Raw genomic sequence first — 19,339 nt, forward strand, 5'->3', positions numbered from 1 at the left:
TTTGTTGTCTTTAATTAATTGAAGAAAAGAATGATGTAACAGAAGCCATTAAAACTAAAGGAGTGAATTATTGTATCATACTGTTTTTGTACATTCTCATATCCGACCAGAACTGCAGGAGCTATTCATCATGATCATTCAAGCGGTTTACCTGTTTGCATCTCTTCCTGTAGGGGGAATTCAATTGATTGTTTTTAACTGACGTTGTTGAACTGCATACTTGTGAAAGCCTAATTTTTAGCATCTTGCAGTAATATGAGTTAGTGTTAACCAGTGTGACTGTAACATTTTTGTGTAGAGATATTAGACACATTGGGAAGTTAACTTCAAAGATGAAGCATATTAAGGAGTTATTGTCCTTCATTGCCTCGTCAAACTGTGATGGTGAAAAAAGTTTGCTTTATCACAAAACAACATCATACTTTGGACACATAATTGAGGGCATATTGTAATTGTGGGTCCCACACTCTTTAATTGACACTCCTTGGATCCATCTACAAGTTGGCATTGTCAGTGAGATGCTTTGCCAAGATGGCTGTGTTGGACTTCCTTAATCTATGTAGGTTAAAACATCCTTTATAGATGGTCTTCACGGTGTCTCTAGCCTCACCTGACTAAATACCATATTTTGCTTTGTGCATCTGCTTTGTTGACAATTTGTGGATGGTCAGCCTTTTGTCTTGTCACCATTAAAGCTATAGTATGTTATGAGAGAAGAAAAAAGCAGTTGGGCAAGGCCCACTATACCTACACAAATTTACGCAACCCAAAAGAAATGTCTTCTATTTAAAATGTCAGTGCAACTGCTAATAAAATGGGAAGGAGTATCATACTTATTGGCCAGAGTATTGTGATACTTTTCTAGTATTGGTATACAAAGGTACTCATTGGTCTCCTCTAGAAACAAGAGACGTAAAACCCATTTTGGGCATACCCATATACCATAATTCCTTAGCAATCAAAGAAAAAAGGAGAGGAACAATCTTTGAGCTGGTGTGCTGTTGCTTGAGGACAATGCATCCGTCCACACATCACAGGAGGCAGACGCAGCCAAATGGAGCTTTGAACTGTTGCCCCATGAACCTTACTCACCCAACCTGTACAGTCTGACTTCAACCTGTTTCTCAAACTAAAATCCCACTAGCATGTCGCGATTTTCAGAATGTTGATGAAGTCATCCATGCTTTTGAAGAGTTGCCTGGAGGCTCAAGATGTGAATTTCTTCTGCAGAGATAGCAAAGCTTAAACATTGAACAAAATTAATTGAAGTTTAAGGAGACTGTGCTTAAAAAATAATGCAAGAACAGTCTTTCTCTTCAGCACATGGAGTTATATTTATCAGTGTTTTCAATGGCTGCACTGTACACCTCATTTAAGGTGGTAAATTCAGCTTGCCCTGAAAGAGTGCTAACTTTTAAGGGTACAAATGCACTTCTAACCTCTCCTCAAGTACATCCCTTCTTACAGTGAATAGTAGGAAGCATATTGTCTGAACTTGACTGAAAGTCAAATTTATTTCTAAAGCGCATTTAAAAGAACCAAAGTGCTGTACAATTCAGTTAGCAAACCATCGGAAACACAGTGAAGCACAATGACTAACTAGACAACTGTGAAGAGCAAGTATAAGAGAACTCAATAAAAGATGATGTCATGTTGTAAGCTCTACTCCAAGGTAAGCATTTTTCAGACAAGAAGCAGGCAGCAGTCTGATACGGAGGGACAGTTGCCACAAAAAGCTTGTTTTGCCAGTGAAATGGAGTCCGGTGATACTGTACCCACTGGAGAGCAGCCCATCCCCTTCACTGCTCCTTGACAATCTGCAAAGGAAATCTTATCTGAGCCATTAGGCTAGCATAGCTCTGCATTAAAGTAATTAAAATTAACCAGGTCACTGTTTTGTGCGGTCTGCTGAGGAAGAAGACGGGGTGAAATTGTTCTTTTCATAGTAGCAAAGACATTGACAGTAGAAAAATCAACATTCAGAGAAAATTCTGATGAAACAGAATAAGTACAATGTAAAGCTCATAATGAATATAGAGGTCTGGGAGACAGACAGCCAGTTTCCAATGTGGTAGGAGGCCACAAAAATGTGGAAAATAGTGGTTGCCTACAGCTAATAAGGGGATGACAAGCTGAAATGAAAGCCAGAATGCAAACTGTTGTGGAAAAAGTCACATTTCCTTCCACACAGTCTAAGTGTGCAGTGTAGCAGCAGGCAGGCAGTATGTGGCCACATCAGCTCTTGATTATCCAGTCTCTGATCTCTTCAAATTAGCACCTAAAACTTGCCATGGGCTGTGTACTCGGATCAACACTGAGCATTGCTGACTTTTGTCCCCCTGTCAGGGAGGATGTCCTGTTTTTTTTTTGTTTGTTTTTTTTGTTTTTTCTCAGCCTGCTTACTCACTGATTGCTGCAAGGTTCAGTGTCAACTCATGTTAAGGGAAAGTCACTTTTATTGTGAAATGCAGCGTTGACTCACTTGTTTTGCTGGGAGTTTGGACAGATGCACATTTTTACTGTGCTGCCTAGTGTACAAAAACGACTCAGTTAACCAGAAAATGTAAAACTGCTGGTTATATATATATATATAAATATATATATATGAATGTTAGAATTATATATAATGAAAGTCGATATATATATAATGAAATTGATATATATATATATGAAAGATTGATATAATATAATGAAAGTTGATATATATATATATATAATAAGAATTGATATATATATAATGAAAGTCGATAATATATATATATATAATGAAACTTGATATATATATAATGAAAGATATATATATAATGAAAGTCGATATATATATAATGAAAGTTGATATATATATAATGAAATTGATATATATATAATGAAAGTTGATATATATATAATGAAATTGATATATATATAATGAAAGTTGATATATATATAATGAAAGTCGATATATATATAATATGAAAGTAAAATGAGTGATATATATATAATGAAATCGGGATTATATAAAGGGAAATGTTTCAGATTTTCATTCCATCTATTCAAAGTTTCATGTCCAGATATTCAAAACTTTTTCCTACTGAGCCCTGCGTGTAAGGACATGGCAAAACAAAAACAGGAACCTTATTGGACATTTGCTCTTCAGATGATCTCTTCTGTGATTATCTGTTCTTCTGTGTCACAGGGAACGGCGACTACGTTTGAGAAAACAGGTAATTTTTAGAGATGTTTTGATTCTGAACACTGAACGTGTTAACATTAGCTTAGCTACTTAGCTTCGACTACATTTGCATCCCTACATAGCTTAAAGGTAACACATGCACCATATGTGATGATAATGATAATATCTATGTTTATCTTTATAGCTGTTCTTAAGGCTAATTACGAGGCAGAGGTCAGCTGCTGCCTGGACACATCCATGATCATGCCACTGGTGGGACACAATCGTACTGGATTTCAGCTGAAGGCTGCTGTTCTGTCCAAACTGAGACATTTTTATTGTGACATACCCTCCACTGTTGTTAGCTTTTGATTCAATAATTTTTTTTGAGATGAGGAAATCACTATTGCATGTTTCTAGTTAAATACACCTACTTTTATGATATATCACTACAGCATGCACTTTTTATATTTTCCATCAATTTCACCCAAAAGTTGAATAACTATTTGTGAGCAGTGTATGTAGACACATAATAGAAGCACATTTCAATAATATGTCTGCTGCAGTAGTGCAGTTTATCTACCTAGATTGGTGTAACAGTAAAAAAAAAAACATATCTACTGATGTTCTGACTAAAAATCTGCTTGAAAAAGCACAACTGCTTATCTGTCAAAATGTGTGTAACAAAAGTGTGCAGCTGAACAACTGAATAAAGTCTGCTGTAGATTGATAGACAAAATTTGCCATCTGTCATCACTAAATTTCCTGGTTTATTCACCCAAAGTGGCATGAGTAAATACAAAACAGGTGAAGTACTAAAAAAGATTATTTTCTAGAAAAGCCAATAGTCAACAATGCAGTTTAATTTGGGACAGTTGCTCCAGCACCGACACCATAGCGTGCCCATCAGTGCAAACCAAGGTTTTCAGTTCATCTTCCTGGATGTTCTGGAGAATGGCAGAGTCACGTCTTGGTGTCTTCCGATCTGTTCCAAGAACCGTTCCCTCTGACCTGTCCCGGCTACTGCAGAGGATCCACAGCAGCTTCCTGGTTCCCTTTTCCTGCATAAAAGCACCAAAAGTACTAGTTGTCAGTAATTATTTCTATTTTCATAACACAGTTAACTTAAAGTAAATGTTCTATTTTGTGAATTTAGTGATGGGTAAAGGATACATACTGATCATTGTTGATGTCTGGCATAGTCTAACAGATCTTACTGATTTGGTTGTAGAGAGGAGGACAGTGTGGAGGAGCTGCAGGACGGAACCAGTAAGCTTGCAGACTAGTGCTTTCCTGGTAACTGGACCTCATCATCCAAGGCGACAACTAAATAAAATGAAACAAGACATGCTGATGATAGCATCTGTAATACAAATGATTTTATCCATTAACTGATTTATGCTTTGGTCCATACAATGTTAGAAAGTGTTACAAATAATACCTGTAATAATTTCCAACAGTGATAAATGCCTTGTTTTATTTTACAACAAAAAACACCAAAAGCATCTGTGTATAAGAAATCAGTGCATTGGATTTCCACATCTGCAAAGCTAGAAAATCACACATCAGAATTTTACCTTGAAATTATGAAAATAGCTGCAGATTCAACCGGCGTACTCTTTACTTCATTGTGTTAACTTGATCATTTGAATCAGTTTTTTAGACTTGTATTACTGATACGAAACATAATCAACACATAAATTAAAATGTGTTCGCAAAGAGTTCACTGGTTCTTCAAGGGAAATTTCAATGACAACCATATAGTTCAGTAATATGAATAATGGGTCATTGTGTAACAGCGTGGGAGGTTCTGAATACAGGTCTTGGACTGAAATATTGCTGCTGCTTTCCTCCGGTTTTATAAGGAGTTGTTTCATAGCTTGTTAGCTTACCAGCGGCTAACTGGCTGGCAAACAATAGTTCAAAAGCCAACCTCTAATCACTGATCCGGTGTCCGGACCGCGTTAGCTGGCGGAACGTCCATAATACTGATGTGGGACTGTTGTAGCTAGCGTATTCATAGTAGGATAACAGCAGGATGTTGGAGAAATAAAACTTACCATTATCAGGATCGCTGGTCTGCATGGCAGACTCTTAGCGCATCGCACTGCTTGAATGTCTGTGTATTTCAGGCCGATTTCAAAATAAAACTCAATAAAATTCTCGTCCGGGTGAGTGTCCTTCATTGTCGCTTCGCCATACGGACATGTCCCTTCCGGGGCTCGGTAGGAAAAAAAGATTTGATATATATATATAATGAAAGTTGATATATATATAATGAAAGTTGATATATATATATATAATGAAAGTTGATATATATATAATGAAAGTTGATATATATATAATGAAAGTCGATATATATATAATGAAACTTGATATATATATAATGAAACTTGATATATATATAATGAAAGTTGATATATATATATATATATATATATATATATATAAACTTTCATTATATATATATCAACTTTCATTATATATATATCAAGTTTCATTATATATATATCGACTTTCATTATATATATATATATCAAGTTCATTATATATATCAAGTTTCATTATATATATATATATATCGACTTTCATTATATATATAATTTCCTAAACGGCATGCCATATATATATATATATATATATATATATATATTCTTTTTAGCCATGCTAACAGTGGTGGCTTGAGAGAAGGCAAAGTCAGTCACTTTGATTCAAACTGAAATATGGCGACTTTGTTGATCTGATTGTCAGGAGACAATTTGATTGATAATCTTACCTTATATTTAATTGTCCCTGACATTATTATATTAATGCATTCCTAAATAGGGCACCACAAAAATGGAGGAGACACAACAAAACATGTTGGCATGGACAAAATGAAGTTGTGTGTGTTGTGTAGTACAGGCAATGCAGTGAAAGGGACAATTCATCTGATTAAATTTTACCCAAGATTTTAAGCATGGACAGATAGCCATGAGAACACTGATCAGCTCCCTTTCTTAGAATATTGTTTGACATTTTGCCTATATTAGAAAGGAGGGGTAGAGACAAACAATAAATGTGGGAAAGAGAGCAGGAGACTGACATGCATATTTTTGTCCTTTGCAGTTTGAAAATTCTGAAATTAGATTTAGTAATTTACACCTCTTGATCAGTATAGGAACAAGAAAATATAATGTAGAAAAAAAGTGCCTCATAACTGCACTAAATCTGAATGTGGAGACCAAATTAGTTTGAAAATGCAGCAATAGCGTTGCATATTTATGGAGCATCACAAATAAACCAGTATTGTCTGAACATTTATGATGCAGAATCGTAGTTATTAGAAAAGTATCTTTTTTTGTGCAAGGAAACCTTTTTCCCACATTCATGATTCTTTTCATGGATTCAGTAAATAAACAGAGCTTCACAGATTCCATAAATATTACTGTTTTCCATTTTGAAATCATTCTCAGCACTCAAGACACAAAGATTTATTGGTAAGCAATATCTAGCAACAATATCTAGATCTGCAAACTTAGAAAACATGACAGAGTACATACTCAGGATATATCAATAAATTTAAAACCATATTTCATTCATCCTTTGTACTCAGATGATTCAGAAGTGTGGAGATTTGAGTGTGTGAATGGTGAATATTCCTTTTTCTCCATGTCACAGTGTGTATATATATATATCATGGTAGAGACTGCAATTTGGTAGAATCGGAGTCTCTACCAGTAGAGATTGCGATCGCAATCTCTACCAGTAGAAACTCCAATTCTACCGGTAGAGATTTGTCAGGGCTAAGGTTAGACTTTTAAGGTTAGGGTCAGGGGTCAGGGCAGGCGTCAGATTTAAAGTTCCATCTCTACTGGTAGAGATTACAATTGCAATCTCTACTGGTAGAAACTCCAATTCTACCAAATCGCAGTCTCTACCCTGACATATATATATCACAAAAACAAACAAGATATTCCAAGGTCAGTTTTTGCAGTGGTCTTGTAGCCCTTGTCCAGAGTGATTCAGGCTTCAGATGGACCACATGATAGAATTCAACTCTTTCGTTCACTTGAATAGTCATTCTTGCGGTGCAGCTAATTACGATGCAGTCACCTCCAGCAAAATAACTCAAGGTTGTCCTTTCAAAATTTAAAATAAAAGAGTAAATAACAGCATTATGAGTCTGTAGAGAGAATGCCGTTGAACCAAGCTGTTCCGAAATCTCTTAAATGCAACTGTCATGCTTTTAGTGGAAAAGGCATGAAATACAGCAGTGCAGCCTCCACTTTAATCATACCAATGTTAGACAGGACTAGCAATAGCACAACTAATTTCAAGTTCACTGTGGAATTCAGAAACAAATTAGTACCATACAAATGGAATTTCATTGAAACAGTGACGCTGTGGACCCTCTCATCCCCGCTGAGATGCACTCACATCCTGAGACAACTGGAATGTCCTAACCAATGACACACTGCCAGCTCTTTGTAGCTATTTACAATTTACTGTTACAGTTAAATCAATTTTAATTAAAGTTTTTCCCACTTTGCTTGTTTCAATGCAAACGTAATAAAGCCACTGATTATCAGAGTGAGCGGAAGTACCTCAAAACAAATTAGCCGTGCTGATTCAGTTAGCCACTCGAGTTGTCATGACTGTGTGGTGAAAAGACAGTGTTTTGTTTGCAAGCACCATGTGACAATGATTGTAATTTCAATTATGAAGGTAAAAGTTAAGGTTTTATCAGGAGAACTATGGTATTGACTGTGGATTTGGTTAGTAGAAATGACCCTTTCATCAAAGGAACTGTTAAAAAGAAGTGACAATGGAAAAGGAGGAGGAAATTGTGTTAATCATAGAGGTCAGTGTTTGGGTCTTGATGCTCATCAGCTTTAAACAGACTGAGCCTCATTTAATTTGTTGTTTCATTTGACCCTATGTGAATTTTCTGTTCAGATTGTGTTTGGATGTTATTTAAAATTCATCTAAAGAATGTTTTCTGCTCTGCAAACGACAGACCTTGAGCTCGCTGTTGTAGGACAGTGGGCCTCGCCTTTCATCTGCTGTCCAGATTACCATCAAAAAATAATATTCAGATGGGTTTCCTTGACTTCTTGACCTTCCCTGGAACAGCATCACTTTAGCAGAAGAAATTCAAATATAATGAGGATAATGCTGTTACATTTTTGGGCATCTTTTCTTCTTGCACCATCTTAATAACCTGATTTAACACATTTACCGTTGTTAGCTTAAAGTCAACACTGCTAGTCCATGTAGGTAAGTCTTTAGGTGTAACAGTGCTGAGGGTCCTCCTGCTGGTTGCTGCTGCTGCATGGATGTCCTGTTTTTTATTGGTCCTTCAGCTTACACAGTTATGGATTTTGATCAGTGAATTTTTAGTTCTTTCTATCAACTTCATGTTTTCTTTTTCATCTTTCCTTCAGCCTTGCAGCTGCAATAATGTTTAACATACCACTGAGTGAAAGTGGTAGTTCAGTGTCACTGTAGTACCGTGGTGATTCTGTCCAGAGTACGTGAAGCCCTACTGTGGACTAATCAGAACTTTCCACAGTGCTTGTTTTTGTCTCAACTGGTTCATCTGTACTGTTCTTTCTGATGTACTGCAACCCAGGAAGTAAGACTGGAGCTCACTTGAGTGCCCACTGTGGCTTCTGGATAATCTAAGAATTATTTTCCTCAAGAACTGCCAGTACTTCAAGTCTGTTCTATACAGCATTGTTTTTACTGCAGGCTCAGGGGCTGGTTATACGGATGTTCAAATGGAGAACTGTGGACATCACAAACTTGCTGTTGTTCTTAGTATGCTACCTTTAGTCTGCTAGGGGAACTGCTACATGCACAGTAGACTAGTGTATACAGTATGTATTCCAGTTTGTGCCCTTGTAGTTTTCAGAAAAAAGGGTACATGGATGTCAGCACAGAGCCTTACACACACACCCTCTGATGATAAAATTTAGTCTCACTTTGCTTTATTTTACTTAGAATAGTTTATTACTTTGTGTGTGTTAAATCCAAAGTAAGGTAAATTAACAGGCACGTCATTAACTGTTAGAAATAATCAACAATATCAACTGAAATGAAATATTTTATTGTTAGAACATTTTCAACAACATTACCCTGCCTCGGTATTTATCGTTTTAAAATGCTCATGCCTCACACTGTAGTGCCTTTTTGGAGTCTGAGTCTGCTTAGGAAAACTGCAGTAGCCTGGAGATGTTGATAAAATTTCATGTCTTTTTTTTCAGCAGAAATGTCTCGTCTCTAGCAGAGATTTGGATTTGAAGGAGAACGCCTACCTGTTGTCAGTCAAACATGACTTTAGCACGTCAGTGTGAACGGCACTGGACAGTAAACACCTACAAATCAGTGTACAAGTACACCTACTGATGGTGTGGGATTACACCAGCAATCCTACATTTGTACCATTCCCCTAAGAGGCACCACTGTAAAGTTAAGGTAAAGAAACACTTGAGGATATTTTTTCTTAGTCCATAAACCCAATAATGTATGTTAAAGACTGATATATATAAAGCATCATTTACTAGCCATTAATACATGTATTGTATATATGCAGCTTGGTACCCCAACACTTAACAACCGTCCCTTGGTTGAGGTTAGGTCTGTAAGGTCCTGGCCAAACAGAGCCAATGGAAATAGCAGTCTGTCTTTTCCTCTGTCGTTATCACTGCTTTTTAATTTCATGTTCCACTTCCTCTGCGAAGTTGAGTTTTACTCAGTTTATGACTCCCCCAGGTCAATTACCCCACAGCAGGAAATATAATGTCAGCAGCTTGTTTGACACACTGTCAGAGAGAGGGAGAGAGGGAGAGGACAGAGGGAGACAAACTCTGAGGCAGAGGCAAATATGACATACTTAGACTTCATATGGAAATACTTGAAATACAAATGAATTCTGTTTGTCAGATGTTGTGAGTTGAATTCACAATTTTTCTTTAGCTTCACCAACTGTATAAATCAGCTGCTTGCTCTCTTAAAGAACTAATGTTAGAAAACAAACCTAAAATAGTAATTATTGCTGAGTGCAGTGTTGTCATGCCTAATGAAGTCATAAAAAATTATACTAAGCACATTATAAATGGAAATTGTCATTTATAGTTGTAGAAGAGATGGTGAGGTACTCAGGAACAACATCTTTTTACTTGTTCAGACAGTACAAGGACATATTCTACACAGCAGCAGACTTTATTGCTAAGGATATGCTACCAGTCAATGTGGTTAAAAAGTCTCCGCCTGTTTAAAAACCGCTACGTCGTCCCCAGTCGCAAGCACTTCTCAAAGACAGCACTTCTCCAACTGCATTTGGTGTGTAGGGAATCCATCGACAAAGAGCTGTCATCAGTCTGCTACTGTGCTAGAAGTTCTAAAAATTCTAAAATGGTTAAATTCAGCTGTTTTTGTCCTGGCAATATCAGTAATTATTGATATCAACCAAAATTAAGCATTTTAGAGGTGATATAATTTTCACCTCCATTATGCAACTCAAACCCGTGTACCTTGATAAACATTCTAAAATAGTTACATGCTATACTTTATTTTCAAAATCATTATTAAAAATAGGTAATTATGAGAAGACTGATTACAGTGGCCGATCTAAGATATTTCTATCATGATACATTTTTCAGCAATATTTGCCAGACCTAGTATTAGCTGACAGTTTACAATTTGATACTCTTAGTTAACAATTTCAACTCTTTATTTCGAGTTTTAGCGAGCTCTCTGTTTGTCCATAGTCCTTGGTTAACAGTTTTTTTTTTTTTTTTAATTCACACCATGGGCTAACTATATCCAGTTGTTCTATACTTTAGCAAACAGTTTATTCATTCTGTTAGCTAACATATTTAACCATTACATATAGTTTTAAGTAGCTAATTTAACCATTTGTTTCTTTTTCCTTTTTTTTTGCCATTCCTTATCTGTTTAAATAACACATGCAGTTCTTCCATCTGTCTGCAGCTTCTTTGTTACATTTGGTTAACTGTTCATGTTTGTGATTAAGCCTATTCAAGTCCACTTAGTTTCCTAACTGTATTGCTATTTCTGTTGAGCTTTACACGGACCCCCTGGGGTATTGCACTACTAGTTTTGAGTCACTCTAGCTCTGCAGATACCAAACATTATTTTGCTGTACAGTCGTATACGTTTGTAAACTGGTCTCAGATCCGTCATGTAAAGGAAATCTTGATATCAGTAAATCATAGTGCAAGAACGGAAAAATGGAACTGAATATGATGACTATTTTGTATCTTCAGTGTCTCACTGGTGTACATGATGTTCTGAAATGTTGTGAATGAGATCAAGTTCTGGTTCATTTTATTACAACTTCAAATAATTCATTTGAAATTGATTTAAGACCACAGTACAAAAACAGAGTGCAGTGTGACTGTACGGGCAGCTCTCAGTGTGAGGTTAGAAATTGTTTCAGCTTTTATGCAGTACATTTCTATGGCCTTAGAAAATAACCTTCAATATTTGATATCTGAAGTCTCTCAAGCTCCAAACTGAACAGACCAAAAAGAACTCATGAAGTAAATATAATCAAATATCTCTGAGATAATGTGAGTGAAAAAAACAAAAGTGCAGAAAAAAAAAAGCATACAAAGTACAAATTTGGGCTACTTTCCATATTCAAGTGAAAATGATCACTTTTCTACTCTCCTGAGGATTTATTCCTGGATAGAACCACTGAAGCGACTGATTCTGCTTTTGCTGTTTTCACACTCTTTTAATCACCACCTCTGGATATTTTCTATTGCTTTTTCTTTCCTTATAAATAATTTATACTACTACATGCTATTATTGAACAGTTCACACTGTTGACACTTTTGGTATGAATTTAATATGATGCATTCCTTGTCTTTACAAGAGTGTATGAGACTCAGAACCCACTTCACTGATATTTGTCTGTCAACCCTAGAGCACACTCTTGCACACAAAATATTCTATTTCTGTTTAGATAGAATCCCTTCTTGGTTTTTAAAAAACATTATGGTATCTACAATGGAAAGTATGCTTGGTCCTTCTATTGTAGGTATTTTAAATTGCATTTCCAGTGGGATTCTTTGTAATGGCGTACTCGTTAGCGTAATGAGGAGAGAAAGATTTACAGTCCAGTCAAATATTCTTCCTTGAATATTATCTTGTTGCTAATCTGTGGTAGTCATCTTGTGGCTGATGTAGATGTCAAACAGAATGCAGTTAATGTACAAATAAGTGTTGTCGATTTGTGTGTCTCTCCTCACAGGAGCACAATCAGTAATTGTGCATTCAGATTGCACTTCATGTGGGTTTGATTAGGAGACGTGAGAGGACCTTGTTCCTTCGAAAAGGTAACCCGTCATCTTCTGAGTTGGTACCAGTTTGAGTGTGTCCAGAATATTCTGTCCTTTATTGTGGCACACAATTGTACAGCCTTGTGGAACAGTCACATTGTATTTCACTGCTTTGTAGTAGGATTGTAGTCAGCCAAAAAGATCTTAGTGGACTGAAATCGTACCTACTCTTCAATCAATAGACTGGTTGAATAAAAAATAAATTTGTACCTTAATTCAAAATTAGCAAAATGGTCCACAGTGCAATTAGTTTACCTAATCTGCTTGTGTTATTAGGCTAAATGAATTGTGAATCAACATAATAAGCATTAAAAAAACATTCAGATGACTTCAGTGATATTGTCAGTTCTGTAAACATTAAGTCAGTTCTAGCAGTATCCCTTAGGTTGGACCATTTCAGAGTTAAGAAAAATGGGCGTGCTCACTAAAAATAATGAAATCATCCCGGAAAAAAATTGATATAGCGCTTTTGTCCTTATGAAAGCAACACCAGTCCAACAAATGAGATTTTATTCACATGTTGCATATCAACCAACCAATCAACTGGACAACCTGGAAACTACAGCCCTACTAGCTAGTCATCATGAAGTAATGAGACTCTGTGTGTATTTCATAAAGAAAGAAAGTCATCTGACTTGTACATTTGCAAGAATATCAACGACAGATGATTCATTTTTTTATGAGACTTAATGCATACATGAGCATCAGTTTAATGGCAAAATGACAGTTTGATACTAAGTAACATGCTCTTCTAAAGACCATTTCAAGTCCTTTTCTAACGAAACATGACAAACTGTCATTATTTTTCTTTTCATAATATTTCAGTATTTAGTTTCAGTCATCTTCTAATCTTTCCTCGATAATTGTTTACAGTATTTTCTTTTATGCAGTTTCTTGACAGTTTATATACATTTTATATTTGCTTTTGCTTGTTGTTTCCTCAGTTTATGGATTTGAATGTAGTATTAATAATAATTTGTCTCGTGAACATTAAGACTTTCTTAGTTTGTTCAGTTGTTACGAAATCTGGTTTCTTTCTAAATTCATTAAGTTTGGTAAACATTAAACAACTTTATGCATATTTTGCGAACTTGTAAAACTCTTTTGTTTCTTTTTCTGAAAAAATTCAACAGATATTATTTCCCCCACAGTAACTGCTTTTGCACCCACACAGAGTACAACAGAACTGCTGAAAGAAGCTCTTCATTGCACACAAAGAATGTGATTTACAAAAACAAATCAACACAAAAAAACATAATCTCTATCATTGAGGTGTAATAGTATACATTCACAGCTCCAGTCTGTTTTGTGGCTATTCTCAATTATTTTTGCTGCTTGATTAAAGTTATGTGCATTATTACTCTGTGCATCTTTTTTTTAGGATCTATTAGTACATTTTTATCCCATGTGACAACAGCTACTCCTTGACTCTGTGATAGAAGTATGAATATTACTGTAGTGCTTGTTTTCAGAGACGATAATGACATTTAGTATTTTCCCTATCATAATTCCACATCTTTGTTTTGGATGACAGGTGTGATTTTATAATGGGTGGGAGCAGTTCTTATAAAATGGTCCCACTCTTGATGCCTGCTAAGATGAATAAAACCAGTGTGTTAAAGCCAGTTTGACCAGTTTATTTTGTTTTTATTTGTTGAGTTTCTTGTAGGAAAGAAATACAAATGTCTTTTGGGTTGCTTTGATTTTTCCTTGTTCTGTTTTACAGGGTTAATTCAAGCATTAAATGATCTGAAACCAACTTAATTGTCCTTTAGTGTTTTACACACAGACACAAACACATGTATGTATCTGACAATCTCCACATGTCTGCCTTGCATTTATTGCTTATGCTAGGCTTGGAAACTATCCCAGATGATAGTGGTTGAGAGACGTGGAAAGGTAGCCACACAGTCACAAGGCTGACACATAGAAGCAGACAGTGATTCACTTTCACCTATTGGCCAAAACAAAGAAACTAAACAAGAATTACGTTTGCTTTGCAATGATGGGAAGCCGGAATGCTTGGCTAGTAAAGTCAGCATTGCTGGGCAGTGCAGCCGTATTGAAGTCCACAGTTTTTGCAGCTCCTTGCACTCCCGTCAGTGGCCAGATAATGGAACACTGTTTAAGAAACTGCAATGTTACGAACATAAAAACTGGAGCTGTAGATGTAGCTGTAGATTTCAGGAAATGATTCTTGCAAGCTGGACATTTGCTTAGGGCTTGGCATTCGTTTGCGAAGCAGTAAATTCAGTAAATTGGAGATTGCACTTCAGTAAACCACACTGATGCTCAAACACCTGGCTACAATCAGCACCTGATTCTTGAGTTCATTTTAGTGTATTCAGTTAGAAATGTGGATTTTAATGCTCTACAATCATCTGAGGAGCTGGAGATTCAGTGGATTATTATTATTTTTAATGACAATGTGTCTGAACAATAGCAAAATCCTTACCTTGTGGCTCTACTGAATGCCTAACATATGTAGACTGTCAGGAGAGTGGATGCTGCAACACTACGCTTCCATTACAATCAATCAAAGTGGCTACATCAGGTGTGTGAGCAGTGCGTAAGTGTTAGATTTGTGCTGTAGAGATCAGTGCTACTGTTGCAAAGTGTCTGTTTTGTTTTTTAATTAAATTACCAGTATACAGGAAATGACTGCATGATATCAAACAGGGCTTCCACTTCAGAAACTTGATCACAGCATTCATTTTCAAGTGCCAGCTGATGGTTTCTTAGTAACATCATCCCTGAAACAGATTCTGCTCTAATCTATAGATGTCATCTTTCCCCTTCTACACAAACTCTGCAAAATGCTTAGTGTCATCGCACCATGTTGAGTCCAGAAACTGAAGACACCACAACACCAAAATGAAACTTCAGCAACTTGTTTTGCCACAACTCTATACCATAGAGGCACTGCTATTATCCAGCTCAGTTTTTCAACAAGAAATGCACTCAGAGAGCGCAGTACCCTGCCAAGGTTGCTCAGTCGTATCATTTCCGACGGCTGAAATCTTGAAAAAATTTGTGGCAGAAATCACAGCACCATAGAATGTGGCCATTCAATACAGATGTACCCACAAACAAAATGACCTTGCGCTGAGAAGAGGCTTGTGTTATGCATTTGTATGTTATGTACGGATACCAAATCGTGTGACCTAAATGGATGCCGGGAATTGATGGGACTTGGAAACCCCCCCACAATTTAATCAGTTGTTCCTTGTATCGTTTCCGATGGATATGTCCTGACAAGTCCACAGTGGTTGATTTTGTAGTAGGATCACAATCATGTGATCGTCAGCAGGCAGCTGACGTAGTGTTCACTTATTGTCATAATTACAGTGACGCTGTGCAGCTATCTCGCTATGATACAAAAATATTTAACAAATTCGTGGATCCAGACTACAAGTCGCCTCACTGCCAAAATCTAATCACTTGGTCCATGTGACATTGATGACCTTCCCTGAAAATGTCATCCAAATCCATATCCATCCAAATGGGTTTTTGAGTAATGCTGCTAACAGACAGACAGACATATACAAACAACTGTAACTCCACCATGTTCCTTGGCAGGGTAGGTTGTTTTCTGCTTTTGACCCTCTGACACCGAGTCTTTACACTCAATATGTAAATTCAGCATAATTGTGTTAAACACTTATAGTTTTATTGTGCAGATTTATAAATGCAAGCTTTTTCTCATCACTGACTCTGGTCACATATTGATAATAAACATTGGCTTAACATGCATACCGCCATGCTTCAAACACTACTATTCCAGCAAACAGGATAACCTCGGTTTCAACTGGATAATGTCGACTCTGGAGCCTCAGGCTTTGCAGTAAAAGCTAATGTTATTGTAGAAAGCTGTGCTGTCCCCAGTGTTACATATGAATTTCAAACTGTGATGATCATTAGGCAGCATGTTTCTTTTCTCTTCTAAGCGAGGCAATGACATTATTAGCCCCGAGCGTACCGTATACTTGCCTTTATTAGGGTTGGTTTTAGCCTAAACATGCAGCTCTCTAATCAGAATGCCTCAGGTCTTACATAATGAAAACACTTAAACCAATGCAAAATAAAAGACTGATTAAAAACTAAGAATTGTGCATGCTATTTGACCACAATTACCCACATAAATCAAGCTGAGGCGAATTGGGAAGAGTTGAAGCATACAATAAAGAATGAAATGATCAGCATATGTTAGCATCCTTTAAATAGAAGCTTCATGTGACACCCTCATCAAATTAACAGTGGATGAAGTTTGTTTAGGGCTCTGGACAACTTCCGAGACTATGCAAGTCAAAATTTTTCATATTTGTGTGAGTGCATGATGAATATTGGGCTATTTTGGTGCTGGTCAAACCTGATGCATGAAATGATCCATTTAGCTGTTACTGCGTTCCAAAGAAGAACAGACTGATTATCTCACAAGATGAAATGAGGAGAGAGTGGAGGAATCTGGTGAAGAGGTCAGGGTCCAGGCACACCTGATTATGAGAGTGCAGGTGCAGACCAGGAGATTATTAAAAAGTCCTACTCTCAATTAGGGCTGCACAATTACTCTTGTATTAATCCCTATTTTGATTTTGGCTTCCTGATACTGGCATTCTTAATTTTAGGATTACCAAAAAGTAGTCAGATTCAACAACAAACCTTTAACTGATCATCAAGCTCCAGTCCTCACATAACGTCATAATAACTTGATCGTTTGTTAATGATGAGCAACAGGAAGACATGTTACATCAGCCAATTATTATCTTTATCCATGCATAATTAAGTACAGAATTTGTACTCTTATCATAAACTGTTACTGATAAGTGGCTGTAGCGTCTGTTGCCTGCTCCTCTTCCTTACTTGAGCTTAGCGTCTTCATGGCCACTTAATCTGCTACTAGCATAACACAAGTGAATCTAAGACCAAACTGCTGCCTTCCGTGGGAAAAGAGTGAAATGCTAAATCGATGGAATCCAGTTTCAATATTAAACCATAACTTGAACCTACGTGTAATGAAAGTCCTTAATTGCCTAACTTTAACCACATACAGTGCAAATGCTGGACTCCAGTGCTTGTGATGACCCTGGTTAAGAAAATGTTTTTCACTCTGTTGTGCTATTTTCTGCTACTCTTTGCCAGATGGTGAGAGAGTTAACAGTCCATGACATAAGTGGCTGGGGTCCTTCAGAATCCTTTGGGTTTTCACCCTGCACATTTAGTAGTAGGCCTCAGTCTCAGTGATGATTTTACCACACTGTAGAGCCTTGGTATCGTTAGCTGCCATACCTCTGATGGTACAGCTGAGCATCCATGAGTCCATGCTAAATCCACCTTTATGAGTCACTGTGAAGATTTGAAATGTGGGGAGTAAGCCTAAGGTGAGACTTAACATCAGGATTCCCCTGAGGCGGATGTGTTTTCATTATCTGGCTTCATCAAACCTAATAAACATAGCCATGCTGAGTGGTCACACAAAACTGGTTATCTACGCCATAAGTACACCCAGGGCCTCTGAACCTAGCTATGAGCGCATTTTACACTAAATGGCTTGTGTTGACACCAGATGACGAAACAGTGACAGGTCAAGAGCTGCATTTTTCCTCACAAGAAGGACAAACTATAATCTTAAGCCAATATGAGAAATGTTAATATATTATACAGGCTAAAAAATAAACAACAGAACTGCTGCAGCCAAGGCACGAAGGAATGCTAGCAACAGTGCAGACTGTTAGAATGTGTAAGTTAATAGACCCATCAGTATTACCCCCCCCCCCCCCCCCCCCCGTCATTAAGGCACAAGTAGAAATAACTATAATTACAGTTGTGTGTTCCATTTAATTTATGTGTTGCTGAGATGTAGTATATTCTCATTGTGTGTTAGACAATTTCAGCCTTACTTTTGCCACTGCAATCCTGGCAATGTTAAATGTCTTTGGAGCAAGTAAAGAACAAATGTTGAAGCATAATTCAAACTGGTAAGTCGACTTGATACAAATCTTGTAAGGTCAAATAATACAAGGCTGTAGTGCTTTCATCAGTGTCTGTTTTAGAATTGAATCTCTATACAAAATCCTATACAACAAAAAAATGCTTTGAAATTTCTTGCAGTGAAGAGAAAAATAAAATGAAGCAAAAGGGAAGCAAAAGGGCTTCGGCAGTCTCTTAAAACTCTGTTCTTCTCAGGAGATCCTCTTGCTATCCATGCACTGATCTCCATAGGATCTTCTAGGAATGGTTGATGGAATTTTCAAAGATAGCCAATTAGTCACTGGTGGGTGGTGCATTCGTACGCACTATCTGTTATTTCGAATATAATCTTCTTCGTAGCGGCTAGGTGTGCAGCATAAGTTACTGAGGTGATTCACTCCAGTGGGAAGTGAGCCACCAGTGAACCATAGCCATGAAAACCAAGAAATAAACCTGAAGTTACATTGCCAACACCAATTTCTGCTTAGTGGTCCAGAACTCTGATCATAGGTGCCAGCATCTCATTGCCAGACACCACAGGACTCCCCCAGAGTCTCATGTCCACTCCCCACAGCTCAGAACTGTTTTGGCACCAATAGTTTGGCAGATAGTTTTAATCTTATGGCTGATCTTTGTATATAAAAATGATTCCTATGTAGAATACAAACAAATAAATTAGAGTTGGGACTTTAACACGTAAATTTCAATTAATTATTTACAGAAAATATAACACATTAAAAAAATGACACATTTAATCACACCTTTCTCAGTTTCTTAATTTGTGGCACACTAGTAACACTGAACACTCCAGCCCGGTAGGTGGCAGTAATGAACCTATAGTCTGTTTGCCAGCCGTGAAGAAGATGCA

At 36.9% G+C, this 19,339-nt stretch overlaps 1 protein-coding gene across 1 annotated transcript in view; it reads right to left on the minus strand.

Moving 5' to 3' along the window:
* Nucleotides 1-4,127: 4,127 nt before the first annotated feature.
* agxta (alanine--glyoxylate and serine--pyruvate aminotransferase a) overlaps nt 4,128-19,339 on the minus strand; it is a 491,885-nt gene continuing 476,673 nt past the window's right edge. The window contains exon 12 of the mRNA XM_051947521.1: nt 4,128-4,138. The gene's annotated coding sequence lies outside the window, so the exon portion shown is untranslated. The remainder of the gene's footprint in view (nt 4,139-19,339) is intronic.

This window comes from Acanthochromis polyacanthus, chromosome 4, assembly GCF_021347895.1.
Source record: "Acanthochromis polyacanthus isolate Apoly-LR-REF ecotype Palm Island chromosome 4, KAUST_Apoly_ChrSc, whole genome shotgun sequence".
NCBI classification, from domain to species: domain Eukaryota; kingdom Metazoa; phylum Chordata; class Actinopteri; family Pomacentridae; genus Acanthochromis; species Acanthochromis polyacanthus.